This window comes from Poromitra crassiceps (assembly GCF_964638095.1).
Source record: "Poromitra crassiceps genome assembly, chromosome: 19".
Taxonomy (NCBI): Eukaryota; Metazoa; Chordata; class Actinopteri; order Beryciformes; family Melamphaidae; genus Poromitra; species Poromitra crassiceps.
In genome coordinates this window covers 19631208-19645452 of record NC_139646.1, presented here as the reverse complement: position 1 = coordinate 19645452, position 14245 = coordinate 19631208, and the positions used below count along the sequence as shown (strand labels likewise).

Sequence of the window (14245 nt, the reverse complement as noted above, 5' to 3'; positions counted from 1 at the left end):
TCTGACATAATCAAACATAGACTGTTATACACAATGATAACAATACCATAATAATAATAAAAAATAAAAAAATAATAATGATGATGAGTGTAACCAAAAAGCACAATTGCTCGAGTGACATCACTGATGGCATTGTGACATCATCAGTGCCAGGTGACTGGTGACTACATTAATGATGTCACATATTGATGACATCATCAGTCTATAGGACTTCATTAGCATAAGGTATAATCAGTGTGTATAATCAGTGTGATGACATCATTCACTGATGACATCACAATTGCATGACAATGATGTCACAATGTCTATGACATCATCAGTAGTGTCACAGACTCACAATACTGAGTGACATCATTAGGAGCAATGGAAAAAAAAACATTAGGAGCAATGGCTTCCCAAGCAGGGACATCTCAAACTGTAGCTGAATGTTACCACTGATGATGTCACAATGTATATGATGATGTTATATACTTTGATGACAGCACTGCTCCCTAATGTACCTAGGAGGCTGATGACATCACAGTCGAGCAATTGCATGACATTTGCCGAGGTCAACTGCTGACCTACAGGTGTCTACACTTTTTTAGACGAGATGGATTCGTCCAGGTCAACTACTGACCTCCAGGTGACTAAACACTTTTACACAAGGTGCATTAGACCAGGTCAACTACTGACCTCCATGTGCATATGAGCAAAGTCAGCAATAGAAAAACAGGGAAGGGTGATGGTGATGATGTCACAATGCCCTAAACTGGCCTGCGAAGGCCTAAAAACAAAATATCGCTGTAGTACCCGCCGTGGGCGGATTTTTTCTACTTTTTCTTCTGGAGAATCTAGTAACAACCAATATCTGTGCAAATTTCAGGTCTCTGCGATGTAACAACTCAAGGGAATTTGCGTCGCAGCAGAAGAGGGAAAAAAATAAATAAAAGTCAACCAGAGCAAAAACAATAGGGGTTCACCCCTTCGGGGCTTGAACCCCTAACAATAATAAGAAACATAGCAAATACAAGAGGGGTTCCAGCCCGAACCCCTAATAATAATAATAAATAATAATAATAATACACTTTATTTAAGTACATAACCAATATAAAAACAGCAGATAATTTATACAACCGTTAGAATATTATTTTATATCAAATCTTCATCCGAAAAGTAGCCTAAACAAAGCTGTGAAATAAATGTAGTGGAGTAGAAAGTACAATATTTCCCTCCGAAATGTAGCGGAGTGTTAGCAGAAATTGATTTGTGTCATTCATATGTCACATTCATATGTCCAGGTTAACGTTAGGCCCAGTTCAGCAGCTGCAGAGGAACGAGGCAGGGTAAGTGAGGCAGGAGGAAGCCAGCTCTATCTGACTTATTTCCTGTGTTGAAATAGATTATAGGCCCGACAGCCTGTTCAACTATAGAGACATTCATCACCAAACACTGACTGTGTTTTGAAGTGTGACTTCTAGATGATAAATGAGCTCAGATGCTGACTGGCATCCACTTGACTACACTACAGCATGTCCGGCAAGAACACCACGAGACAACGTTAGTGAACCATTATTTACTGTCCTCTTCTCTTTCCGTTACAACTAGGCCTATTGTTACGTGTGCTTCTACAGAGAGAAAACAAGGAATAAAATACAAGATTTAAATTGGTGTCATATACAGCTGCAAATGACGGCATATCAACATATATTAACTCTTCTTACAGATATGATTGCAATTTATATGACTTACATTTACTGTAGCTGCCCGCAAAGATACTCTGAAAGTAGAAGTGACGAAGCAAATGGAACAAGCACACCACTTCCTCTTCTTTTTCTTCTTTTTCTTCTTTGAGGTTTTATGGCGGTTGGCAGCATCCATGTGTTGCATTACGCCACCTACTGTTTCACATTTCACATTACAGCTTCACATTTCAAACTACTACAATGTCAGTATAATTACAGTGTCCAGCCAAAATGCTCCCATTCAGCAACCAATTGTCCAGACTGTGACCCAAATTGTCTACGTTGGTGCGGAACGTCTCATTCAGTGTTTTATTCAGCTCCTCTCCCGAAATATCCCCAATCTATACACACAAGCACACCACATGGTGAGAGTCTGGACTTGGAAATATCCAATGTTGCACCATGCCATATTGTTTGTATGAAAACAAAAACAAACAAACAAAAACACACATCGTGAAAGTGAAACTGAGAACCGGGTCCTAATTCGGTGACCACTAGGGGTGCACCGATCACGTTTTTTTGCCACCGATTGCCGATCGCCTATGGGAAATATCTGCCCAACCGATCATCGACCAATCACCGATTACCGATCCCCGATCACCGATATATAAACTCCTCAAAAAAAGTTTGGAAACGTTATTTCGGTCAATTATTTCTCCCCTTTAATAATACCAATTGGCATTGTATTTTATATCGTTGGAAAGCCTGATTAGTGATAGGGCTTTTTTTTATTAAAAGAAAAAAAAATATATATATATATATATATACATTATATATATAAAAAAAATATCGGCAATCAGCCGAAATATCGGCAATCAGCCGATCGCATATTTGAGGTCAAAATCGGCCGATACAGATTGCTTGCCGATCGATCGGTGCACCCCTAGTGACCACTGCTTGCCCAACTATAAAGGCCATAGATGTTTTAACTTAAAAAATAGCTCTGTATTAGTATTCCAGTAGCCTAGTAAGCTAGCTGCTGGTTTCCACACAGGTGTTTTCAGTTAATGTGGTGAGAGGCTAATGTTTCTTTGCCAAATCCCTGGACGTGCGCATGCCCTCGGGCGCCGGAATACTCTTGCTCGACATGGCGTGGCTTCATTTATTTCGGGTCAAACATGTACCACGTCAGGCACCACTAGGTGTGCCTAAGCATAAGGCCTATATGTAACAGCTAACAACGTTGTCTGTCTGCTCCATCTGCTCAGACTGGCGGAGTGATATTTTAGTAAAAAACGGACATTGCTTGCAATATTTTTTTCTTCTGCGATATATATTGCGATATGAAAAAATACAGGAATTTTCACCAAAAGACTTGAATAGGTATCAAGCCTTGCCTGTTTAAGAAGGTGGCCTAGTGGGTAACCTGTATGGTTGACCTAGTAGAAACGTCAAGTGGGGTTTTTAGCCGCAGGATGCTAAGTGAGTAAAGGTACTATAGTTAGTAGGAATTTGAGCTTAGAACGTCACAGAGAGGGCGTGCATTACTGTGTTATGAGTTAATTTGCCTTACTTGGCATTGCATGTTCTGCAATGTGACTACTGCACATGTGCACATAGCGATGACGATGCTGAAGCGAGATATTGTGCAGCGCTACCTGGTGCCTGTCTCCTCTCCTCTCCTCACTGCTGTCCTCCATTGAGGCTCCTGCGCAGCCTCTCCCTCCATCAGCCTTGCGGCCCGTTTGTAGTTTTGAGTTTTTGAGTTTGTGGTTGCCATTTGTAGTTTTTGGCAAAGGCTACCAAAGACGGCAGGAGACAATAGCCTTGTTCCTGAGAGCCAGATATAGCCTGCCAGGGTGTAGTCATGACTCATGCCACATCTCTCTGTAGAAAACATCACTTTACATTACATTACATCACTTTAACTGTATTTGCATCTTGTTGCCAACGGTGATGAGCTGTAATTTTGGCTTTAGTTTCAAACTTTCAAGTAAACAAACCGTACTTTCAATTTCCTTGTATAAACATGTCGAGTTGGCACCGGCTGTGCTCGTACCACTTAGCTCTACCGTGGAAAAGAGGATATTATATGTTGTGTTGTTGTGCAAGTCAAGTCCAGCGGTTCATATGTTTTGCGAATAGTTTTCTTTTTTCTGAAGTGTCACTCTTACATAATGGCTCATTACCGTTTTAATCTGACATTGTTCGCTATATTTTTCAGCTTTGTTTTTGAGCCATTTCCCTTTCCACTCACTTTTGCCATTTGCTCATTATGGATGAATTTGCCCATCTATCTATAGCATCCACTCCTGCATTTGCATATCTGCATATCAGCAGAAATCATGAATGCTGCAGTACAGAAAAGCATTTCATTCCCACCCATGAGAATCTATACATTCATCTTCTTTGGAGCCGCCAATGTGGATGCCAACACACCCACATGCATGTCACGCACACTCGCTCTCTGTCTCGCTCTCTGTCTAGTTATGTCTCTCTCTCTCTCTCTCTCTCTCTCTCCCCCTATAAAATACAGAAAAAATGTGTCCCGATCAGGTTGCAATTTCCAACTCAGGAGGGAATCTTTGAGAATGAATGAGTGACAAAGAAAATTTTGATTCTCTGAATTGCTCAACAGAATCTCTAGAGTCAGCGCCGCGGTACACGATTCAGGAGTCTTTAGTTTAACCTCTTCACTCAGGTCAGCAGTTGACCTCTTCACTCTGCCAGTCTTGGACGGAGTTGCGTTTGCGTAACTCAGACACCATCTGCGTTGATTCAAATTGCAGGTGTTTGTACGACCTCTCACGACTCCTGAATGCCAGCACACCCGTTAGCTTTCCTGCAGTTAGTGACATCATTTTGAGCGCACAGAGCACGCGCTCTCCGTCACGTTCGCTTCCATGTGACGCCTGCGCCAGCTGCTCGCCTTTATCTGCACATGCTCATTTGAGTCCCATCATCGCATTGTTGCCTCGTTTATTTTAGACACCGAGTTGGGAATGTTTTTCAACACGTCGTCGTCTGAACCGATTCCGAAATTCTCGGTAGCCAATTATCATTAAATTGGAATGTAGGCGCAGCAGCCCTCAGTAATAACACATCTCACACGCTAGCAATAGCCGCGGTGTTCTCCTGTGTCGAGCCGCGCGGGCCTGCTGTTGACACAGTTGGTGTTTGCGCGGATGACAGAGAGATGGCTATCGAGGGTCCGGCCCCCGGCCCGCGCTACTAACGGTGCACAGGCCCCGCCCACTCCCCATAGTGGAAACTGCTGACCGCCGTGATGGAGGAGAACACACACGTCGAGGCCTACATGCGCACGTGAGAATACACTCGTAGAAACACACGCACACACACACACGCACACACACACACACGCACGCGCACACACACACACACGCACACACACACACACACACTTCTCCTACTTGGGTCTCGTCCACAGATGATATGGGGGTTCCTGAGCTGTCGAGGCTGCAGTGGTAACGGGATACACTTGACCCTTGGAGAGAGAATGAAAACAAGCGCTAGACTTGGACAACGTTTCCGTCCCTGCAGAGCCGTCCCTCCTGGAAATGATGTGTGAGAAAAGGAAGAAGAATCTTTGACGTTTGGTTGGTTGGATACTTAGAACATCTGCACTATCTTGCTAGTTTCACTCACTGGCCTAATAAAGAGGTGCAGGTGTAGGGTGTTAAGCTGTGTTCACACCAAGATATTTATTTTTCGCTCTGTCGCTTGATTCAACCCTTTGGAATCGCTCTGTCGCTCTGTTTAAATCGCTCATCAACAGGCACACGATTTGACGGACATGTGGGGGCTATAACGTTACGCAATGTCATGATATTTGTCCACTACGAGCCACCGTCATTGTTTACAAGCTAAAGCCTATCAGCGTGCTCCTAATGCGAGCTCCATACCGGTAGGACAGACTTCACTTCATGTCAGCTGTCAGGCTGTCAATGCGGTTTGTTGCCACACAATAAACCAGCGGTTTGTTCCAAGCCAGTGTGATCCTTGACTCACTCTCACACGGCAGCCAATCAGCGTTGAACAGCGAGCGACTGATGCCAGCGTATTTTCGCTTGAGTTGGGATATTTCATCTGGGGCGATGAGCAAATTTTCTCCCTATCGCTCTGTCTCTGTCGCTCGGACGCCCAGCGATTTTTCTCCCAGGCGAATATACTCTCAATCGCTCGTTTGCATTGACTTTGTATGTAAACTCGACGCCAGCGAAAAACTTTAATAGGTCGGTGTGAACGCACCTTAAGAATAACATGAGCCGGACACAGAACTCGCTATCTTCGGCTGCTCTGTGTCTTCTCTGAACTTCCCTACAGCTGTGCAACTGTTGCCAAGAAACTAATCCTGAAGGAATGGAAGTCCCCCTCTTCAGCCTCTTTTCAATTGTGGCTGACGGATATGATCTCTCTGTTATACGGATGGAGAGACTTAGGTTCCTGACTCCCTTAAGAAAATCTCTGCCATTTGGGACCCGTTTCTAGCCTACCTCGTTGAGGTTGGGGGCGACGGGTGTTTCGCCAGACTGGTTCCCCATGAACCCCCTGTGTGGGATCCCGGGCACAATACCTCTTACAAGCATATAGCACCTTACATGACTGGTAGCACGACTTAATACTGAATGTTGATAATGTGTTTTTGTTTTTGTTTGTTTGTTTTTTCTTTTGTTTTCCTGCGTCTGAGCCTGTTTGTCTTGTTCCTATGTTGTTCACAATTTTTTTTAAATAAAATATTGAAAAAAAAGAAGAGTGTTAAACATTGAGACATACAGTAAATCCATGTCAGTCCTCTAATGTAGAATGAGAGATTACAGGTGCATGCTAGCGTTGCATATCTTCGTCTTGATGGAGTATATAAGTGTATTATGCTTTCTTCAATTACAAGGGACATGTCAAAGATAATGAAAAGGTCCGTGTCACATGTGACAAGATAAGGAGGATGGCTTTATTTCGGGAACTGCCTCTTGTTTGATTGCAGCTTTTCCTGTTGTGCCTAATTAGTGTTTTCGTGACCTGGCGTCCCAGACTTCAAAAAACGCCACGCGCTGTTTAAAGAGAACGCACACGTCTGCTTCTAATTGTCTACAAACGTTGCCTTCAAAGTTCCTCAGACATAATAATATGGCCCTGTGTGTTTTACTGGCTGGCAGTAGCAGCCACGTACAGTATATGTCAGTCCCCAGAGGGCTTTGGGTGCACAAAGTAATCATGTGTTTGTGTCTGTTGTTTTTGTCCCAGTTGGCGAGACGGCGTTAGCGGTCGGTCCGGACCAGGCGTCCGAATCCCCCGAGAGGTAAGAATTTCAACATCAACAAGCTCCGTTTCAGCCCCTACTCAAACTTTTAAAACACCTGTTGACTTTATCAACACCGCAGCGCCGTTCCAAGTATTGTTTTACGCCATAACATTCACACGTGGTGGGGATTTCAGTGGAGAGAGAAGAAAAACAACAACTGTGGATTTGTCTCAAATGTGGTCTAAAGCGTCGATCCCAGAGTGGAACGTTTTGGTCGGTCATCTCTCCTCTCTCCTCCTCTTCGCTCCAACAGGACAAACGGAGAGTCAGGGTGATGCTCTTGTGGAAAGCCTTGGGTAAATGGCATGGCTCTGGTCAACCGGTCTGGCCAGACGCTTTACTGTGCTGGAAGTTCTCCTGTATGGGAAATGTTGACATGGTGGTGTTATGACCAGTCTCTCTCTCTCTCTGCCTCTCTTGCACTCTCTCTCTTGCTCTCTCTCCCTCTCTCTCTCTCTCTCTCCCCTGTTTTCTCTCTCTGTTTTCTCTCTCTCTCTATATATCTATTATCTATCTATCTATCTATCTATCTATCTATCTATCTATCTATCTATAAAATGTATTATGCATACTGTATATAATCTTTCATTGTTAAGAGATCTGACCTGGCTCATTCTTTCAATATTATCAAATGTTTGTTTTGATGTCCATGGTAAACCAGATAGGTGGGGTTTCTGTCTCACTCCTTCCCTGTTTATCTCTGTCTCTCTCTCCTCTCTCTTCTCTCTCTCTCTCTCTCTCTCTCTCTCTCTCTCTCTCTCATTTTGTGGTCAGGGAAACCAAGCAGGATCTTGTTTACCATGATGACGCCAACATCCACGAATCTCCTTTATAGCCTGGCAGCAGAGTAATAATAAATAATAATAATGAATTGTATTTGTATAGCACACTTTCAAGTCAAAACTGACATCCCAAGGTGCTTCACAAGAGAAAATACACAGAATAAAAATAACAATAAAAAATAAATAAAATAAAAACACTCACATCTTTGTTTGTTTAGAAAGCAGACCTGGCTCATGCTTTCAGTATGATCACATGTTGTAGTAGATGGGCGGGGTTTACTGTCACATGTTGTAGTAGATGGGCGGGGTTTACTGCATCAGGACAATCCAGCATCAGGGAAATGGTCAAACACAGAAACATTGGCTTTCAAATACCTTCCTGTGATTGTCTGAGCATCTTGGCATTCATTTGTTTTGAATGTTTGCCATGTGTCCCCGTCCTGTGGTGCCAGGTGTCACCGGCCTGTAGGGCATTCACAGACTAGTCGACTAGTCGACTAGTAAAACCACTAGTCGACACTGTGCTTAGTAGTCGACTAGTCGTTTTAGCAACAAAAAAAAAAAAAAAAAAAAAAAAAATTTTTTTTTTTTTTAATATCTTTAAGAAAGAACATACATGGACTATCATATCCCATATCCCCCACAAAGAACATCAAAACAAAACAAAACAAGAAAACTGCATAAAATACACAATAATCCAAGAACAAACAAGACTATTGGACAAACAACCAAACAAAAACAATGCATTCAAAGTAAATACATAGATCTTGCCCTGTTGGCAGCTAGGAAATGCATAGCTTTAAATTGGAAAGCATCCAATCCCCCAGCTGTAGTTCACTGGTGGAATGAACTCTCAAGCTACCATACGTTGGATAACATTTACTACAAGAAATTTACTACAAGAATCAGATTCTTAGACATCCCCAAAATATGACAACCACATACAGAGTTTGACTTTAAGAACTTTTTACCCCAGTGTCATTAGGCTTATCAGGATAGGAGCTGAATGCATTGTTTTTGTTTGGTTGTTTGTCCAATAGTCTTGTTTGTTCTTGGATTATTGTGTATCTTATGCAGTTTTCTTGTTTTGTTTTGTTGTGTTTTGATGTTCTTTGTGGGGGATATGGGATATGATAGTCCATGTATGTCGTGTAAATACCTCATGTTCTTTCTTAAAGATTAAAAAAAAAAAAAAAAAAAAAAAAATTTTTTTTTTTTTTTTTTATTAAAAATAAATTAAAAACGGTTAGTCGACTAGTCGACTACCTTTAGGGACGACTAGTCGACTAGTAAAATTCACTAGTCGTGAATGCCCTACCGGCCTGTGGAAAGATTCCCAATCAGGATCGCAATCGCTTTATTCGCCAAGTACAATAAATGTGTCCTTGGTCAGTTTGACTTAATGGAAATAACATTTAATGATGGGGCTTGTGGTCCTCACAGTCTTTAAAGCATCATAGAATGGAACAGTCTTTGCATATAGTAGTTGGTGACGCTTCTGCACTCACAACTGTTGCCGAGTGAGTAGAGCTGCTTCTCAGATGAGCTGCCTGTTCGGGGGGCAAAGCATGTCAGGTCAAGTGCCACTACTACACATCCACACTTCCTGATGAAACACCAGCCGATCCTACAAGAAACACATTCCACATCACTTTAATTACGTAGGACTTTACAAGCCACTCTTGGTACCTGAAGTGCACTTTCCAAACACTACTCTCTCCTCATCATTTCATCACTTTTATTTCTTAATAATCTTACACATCTGACATCTTGTCATTCTTAGCGCTCACGCCTCCACACCTCTTCCGTCTTGCTTTTAGCAGGCTGTTATCTTGTCATGTAGCAGTGGGACAGGAGAGCACCTGTTTGTTTGGCTGTGGGAGCTCCTCCAGCTTGTGATGTTTCATTGGCTTTCCTGCACATGAGCTTCACCCACAACAGCTGCCATGCTTCATTTCCACGCATTGAAAAATGCTGCTCGCGCTGCTTTTTACGACTTTATTTGAAGCCCGCACACTCAACCTTTTACAGATAAAAACAAAGAAATGGACTTGGCAGTATTCTAATTCAACAACAAATGGGTGTGGGTGACTTCGACAAATACTGTTTTCTACAAAGAATAGATATTGTAGATATAGATCTGTATGTATCGTACAGTTGACTTTTATGCGTAAAAACCTTTTGATATTCAGTAACTTTTAGCAACATTTGTTGGTTCCATTTAGCTTTTGTAATTTAAGACATGTTTTTTGCATCAAAAATACTTGGATGGGGATCTTTATGTGTCCTCTGTCTGTCCTTGCTTGAATTTGTTTTGGCATTATATGTCGGATGTTAGATGTGACTTCACATGTGTCATGGACAACACAATAACTCATAAGGAGTCAGGACGCATATTGAGAAAGATGCTCTTGACTGTCTTTGTCCGTCTGTCTGTCTGTCTCTCACTTTATCTCCCTCTCTCTGTCTCGCTCTATCTCTTCCTCCCACTCTCTCTCTCTGTCTCTCTCCATCTCTCCCCCCACTCTCTCTCTCTCTCTGTCTCTATCTCTCCCTCCCACTCTCTCTCTCTCTGTCTCTATCTCTCCCTCCCACTCTCTCTCTCTGTCTCTGTCTCTCTCTATCTCTCCCCCCACTATCTCTCTGTCACTCTCTATCTCTCCCCCCACTCTCTCTCTCTCTCTCTGTCTCTCTCTATCTCTCCCTCCCACTCTCTCTCTCTCTGTCAGATAATTTTAAAGCATCTCTCTCTCGTCATCTCCCTCCCAGCCTGGCAGGGTTCCCAGGTCCAGGGCCTCCTAGGTCCGTGGGGACAGTTCAGCGCTGCTTGCTGACCTGTCTCATAATGTGTCAGATACCTCTGGGATGCTGGAGCAGACGAAACCTGGCGACAGCATCTGACCTTCTCATATCTGTGCACTGCGTTCCTGCATGGGACGCTTTGAGCCTCCCCAAGGCTGAGGTGCCTTCATCACTCTGACAGATTGTCAGTCAGTCCTTCACACTCTAGTTAGTGTGTATCTGTGATGAATGCTGCTGTTTATTATTTAGAGCAGGCTGTTGAGTTGTCATATTATACACACAGTCTAAGTCGGGATTTTCTCTTTTGCGTAATCTTTCTGGGACAATATGTGTGTTCATGTGCTGGTGGGAACGTCCCACATCCAGGACTTATACCGCATTCATGACAACTCGGCCCGCCGGAGGTTTCAACACGGAACCTCCGCCCTGGACAGATTTGCGTTCACGCTGCACCTCCTGCTCGGGGGGAAAGCCCAAACTGTTGCTATAGCAACCCGCGTTAGCATGGTAGCTACCTACTAGCGAACAATGCTAACCGAACATGCTGAATGCTGAATTTCACACAGAGCGAAACACAGATGATACAAACACATATGAAACGTTAACATTACATAATTAAGAACTCAACTTGTGTGTTAAAACATCAACAAACGTCTTTATAATAATTCTGTGATTATCATTAACGATGCAAGTAGCCATTTTGATGTGGCTGTGACGTCAACTCGGAGAAACCGGAGCTCTGAATGATACCCGAATTTCCGAGCTGTAAATCTGGCCTGGACGACCGTTCAATTCACTTTTTACAGGTCGGAACCCATTTTTTCCGGCGGTCCGAGTTGTCTTGAACGGGGTATTAGTTCAAAGTCGGCAGCTATTTTGTAGGAAAATCAAAGCCAGTAGACATACATTAAATACACATGGCCCTCCTGCAGCTAAACAAGCTGATCTGCCAAACTCCATTCAAATGGCCCATTTCCACGGCTGGTATCAGCGCGGCCCCACCCAGCTCGTCTCGCTTTTTTGTCTCATTCCACCGATCAAAAACCTGGCCAGCCCGGGTTGAGTCGGGGTTGAGTCGTGCTAGTTTTGGTCCCTGCTTTGTTGAGGTTCCAGCGCTGTGGACCCGGTACCATACGGTGATGTGAAAACACTGCAGACAACTGATTGGTCAGGCAGAATCGTGTCTACTCTATCTACTGTCAATGCTGGATACCAGTTTAGTGGGGATTACCTTCTCTCCTGTTATTTCCATCGGTCTTTTGTGTTGCTGCCTTCGGCTCTGGTGAAATAAAAGCGATCTCCTTACTCAGCTTAACATGACGGTGGTTTTCAATTGTTTTGAGAGAAAAAAAAATCCGCTCCTCAGGAAGCCCTTTGTAGCTGTCTGCTGCGTCGGCTCCGCTAGGCCGCAGGCGGGGCTTTGGTGAAGCCGCGGTCTTGCCAGGTGAGAGGCCGCCGGGGTAGAGGCTTCACTCTGTAGCGCAACCCCCGTCCCTCGCGCAGCGCATGTGAGTTTGACTAACAACAAAGTGATATCCATTCTCCTGGCCGATTGTCACATTTGCCCGTGTACACTGTAGGTCATTTAGAGGCACCAGTATTTCATAAACAGTTTAAAAGTTCTGTGTATGGATTTCATTGTAACGTTATATGTTATAGCCTACTTCGGAATATGGGCGGAGGGCAGATATGCGGTCGCTATGACGACCAGGTGTGGGCGGGGGTGGGCGGGGGCAGATGACCAGCGGTGGAAGCAAAACGTCCATCGGGTTGAAACAAGTAGAGCCGAGTGGTGACGAGCTGTGCAGGGCTGTAAAATGTGGTGGAAATGAGCCAAAACAGTTGAGTCTGCGAACAACAAGGTGCATCATGTGTTTTCTTACTGTTGACTGACAACTCAATGATTCAACTTCAGTTTGTTCATGGGACATTTCCAAGTAGGAAACTCGTTGATATAGAGTGGTAGTAGATGGCAGTAGAAACTGGTTGATATAGACTGGTAGTAGATAGTAAACTGGTTGATATAGAGTGGTAGTAGATAGTAAACTGGTTGATATAGAGTGGTAGTAGATAGTAAGCTGGTTGATATAGAGTGGTAGTAGATAGTAAGCTGGTTGATATAGAGTGGTAGTAGATAGTAAACTGGTTGATAGAGAGTGGGAGTAGATAGCAGTAGATATAGAGTGGTAGTAGATAGTACTACTAGTAGTAGTAGACACATTTGTGATTTAGACGGAAAATGACAGCTAATCCATCTGGCTAAGCTCCTAATGCTCCATTTCTAAATGACGCCACAATAGAAAGTGGATTAACAACTTGTTGCTGTAATCCTGTATTGCTGTAATAATGAGTTACACAGTGTGTTTCTGTGCTGTGCTTCATCCTGCACTGAGAGCAGGAGCCTGGGTCACCTCCTGCACTGAGAGCAGGAGCCTGGGTCATCTGCACTGAGAGCAGAAGCCTGGGTCATCTGCACTGAGAGCAGGAGCCTGGGTCATCTGACCTGAGAGCAGGAGCCTGGGTCATCTGACCTGAGAGCAGGAGCCTGGGTCATCTGACCTGAGAGCAGGAGCCTGGGTCATCTGACCTGAGAGCAGGAGCCTGGGTCATCTGCACTGAGAGCAGGAGCCTGGGTCATCTGACCTGAGAGCAGGAGCCTGGGTCACCTGACCTGAGAGCAGGAGCCTGGGTCACCTGCACTGAGAGCAGGAGCCTGGGTCACCTGACCTGAGAGCAGGAGCCTGGGTCATCTGCACTGAGAGCAGGAGCCTGGGTCATCTGACCTGAGAGCAGGAGCCTGGGTCATCTGCACTGAGAGCAGGAGCCTGGGTCATCTGACCTGAGAGCAGGAGCCTGGGTCACCTGACCTGAGAGCAGGAGCCTGGGTCATCTGCACTGAGAGCAGGAGCCTGGGTCACCTGACCTGAGAGCAGGAGCCTGGGTCACCTGACCTGAGAGCAGGAGCCTGGGTCACCTGCACTGAGAGCAGGAGCCTGGGTCACCTGACCTGAGAGCAGGAGCCTGGGTCACCTGCACTGAGAGCAGGAGCCTGGGTAACCTGCACTGAGAGCAGGAGCCTGGGTCATCTGACCTGAGAGCAGGAGCCTGGGTCATCTGCACTGAGAGCAGGAGCCTGGGTCATCTGACCTGAGAGCAGGAGCCTGGGTCACCTGACCTGAGAGCAGGAGCCTGGGTCATCTGACCTGAGAGCAGGAGCCTGGGTCACCTGCACTGAGAGCAGGAGCCTGGGTCATCTGACCTGAGAGCAGAAGCCTGGGTCATCTGACCTGAGAGCAGAAGCCTGGGTCATCGTGGCCCTTGTGTCATGATGACATTTTCCAGCAATAATGAAAGTTTAGTGTGAGTCAGATGAGAATTCAGCCCCATCTGTGTTTCGTAAGTAGGATCACAAATCCTCTCCCTCTCTCTCTCCCCCCTCTCTCTCTCTCTCTCTCTCGCTCTCACCCCCCCTCTCTTTCCAGGTAGTTAATATATTCCATTCCTGTAAGTCAGTCTAATGTGACTAATGTCTGAGAGAGAGAGAGAGAGAGAGAGAGAGAGAGAGAGAGAGAGAGAGAGAGAGAGAGAGAGAGAGAGAGAGAGAGAGAGAGAGAGAGAGAGAGAGAGAGAGAGAGAGAGAGAGAGAGAGAGAGAGAGAGAGAGAGAGAGAGAGAGAG

At 44.7% G+C, this 14245-nt stretch overlaps 1 protein-coding gene across 1 annotated transcript in view; it reads left to right on the top strand.

Moving 5' to 3' along the window:
* Positions 1–6939: 6939 nt before the first annotated feature.
* The window catches only part of add3a (adducin 3 (gamma) a), a 141900-nt gene continuing 134594 nt past the window's right edge, over positions 6940–14245 (top strand). Inside the window, exon 1 of the mRNA XM_083656113.1 lies at positions 6940–6981. The gene's annotated coding sequence lies outside the window, so the exon portion shown is untranslated. The remainder of the gene's footprint in view (positions 6982–14245) is intronic.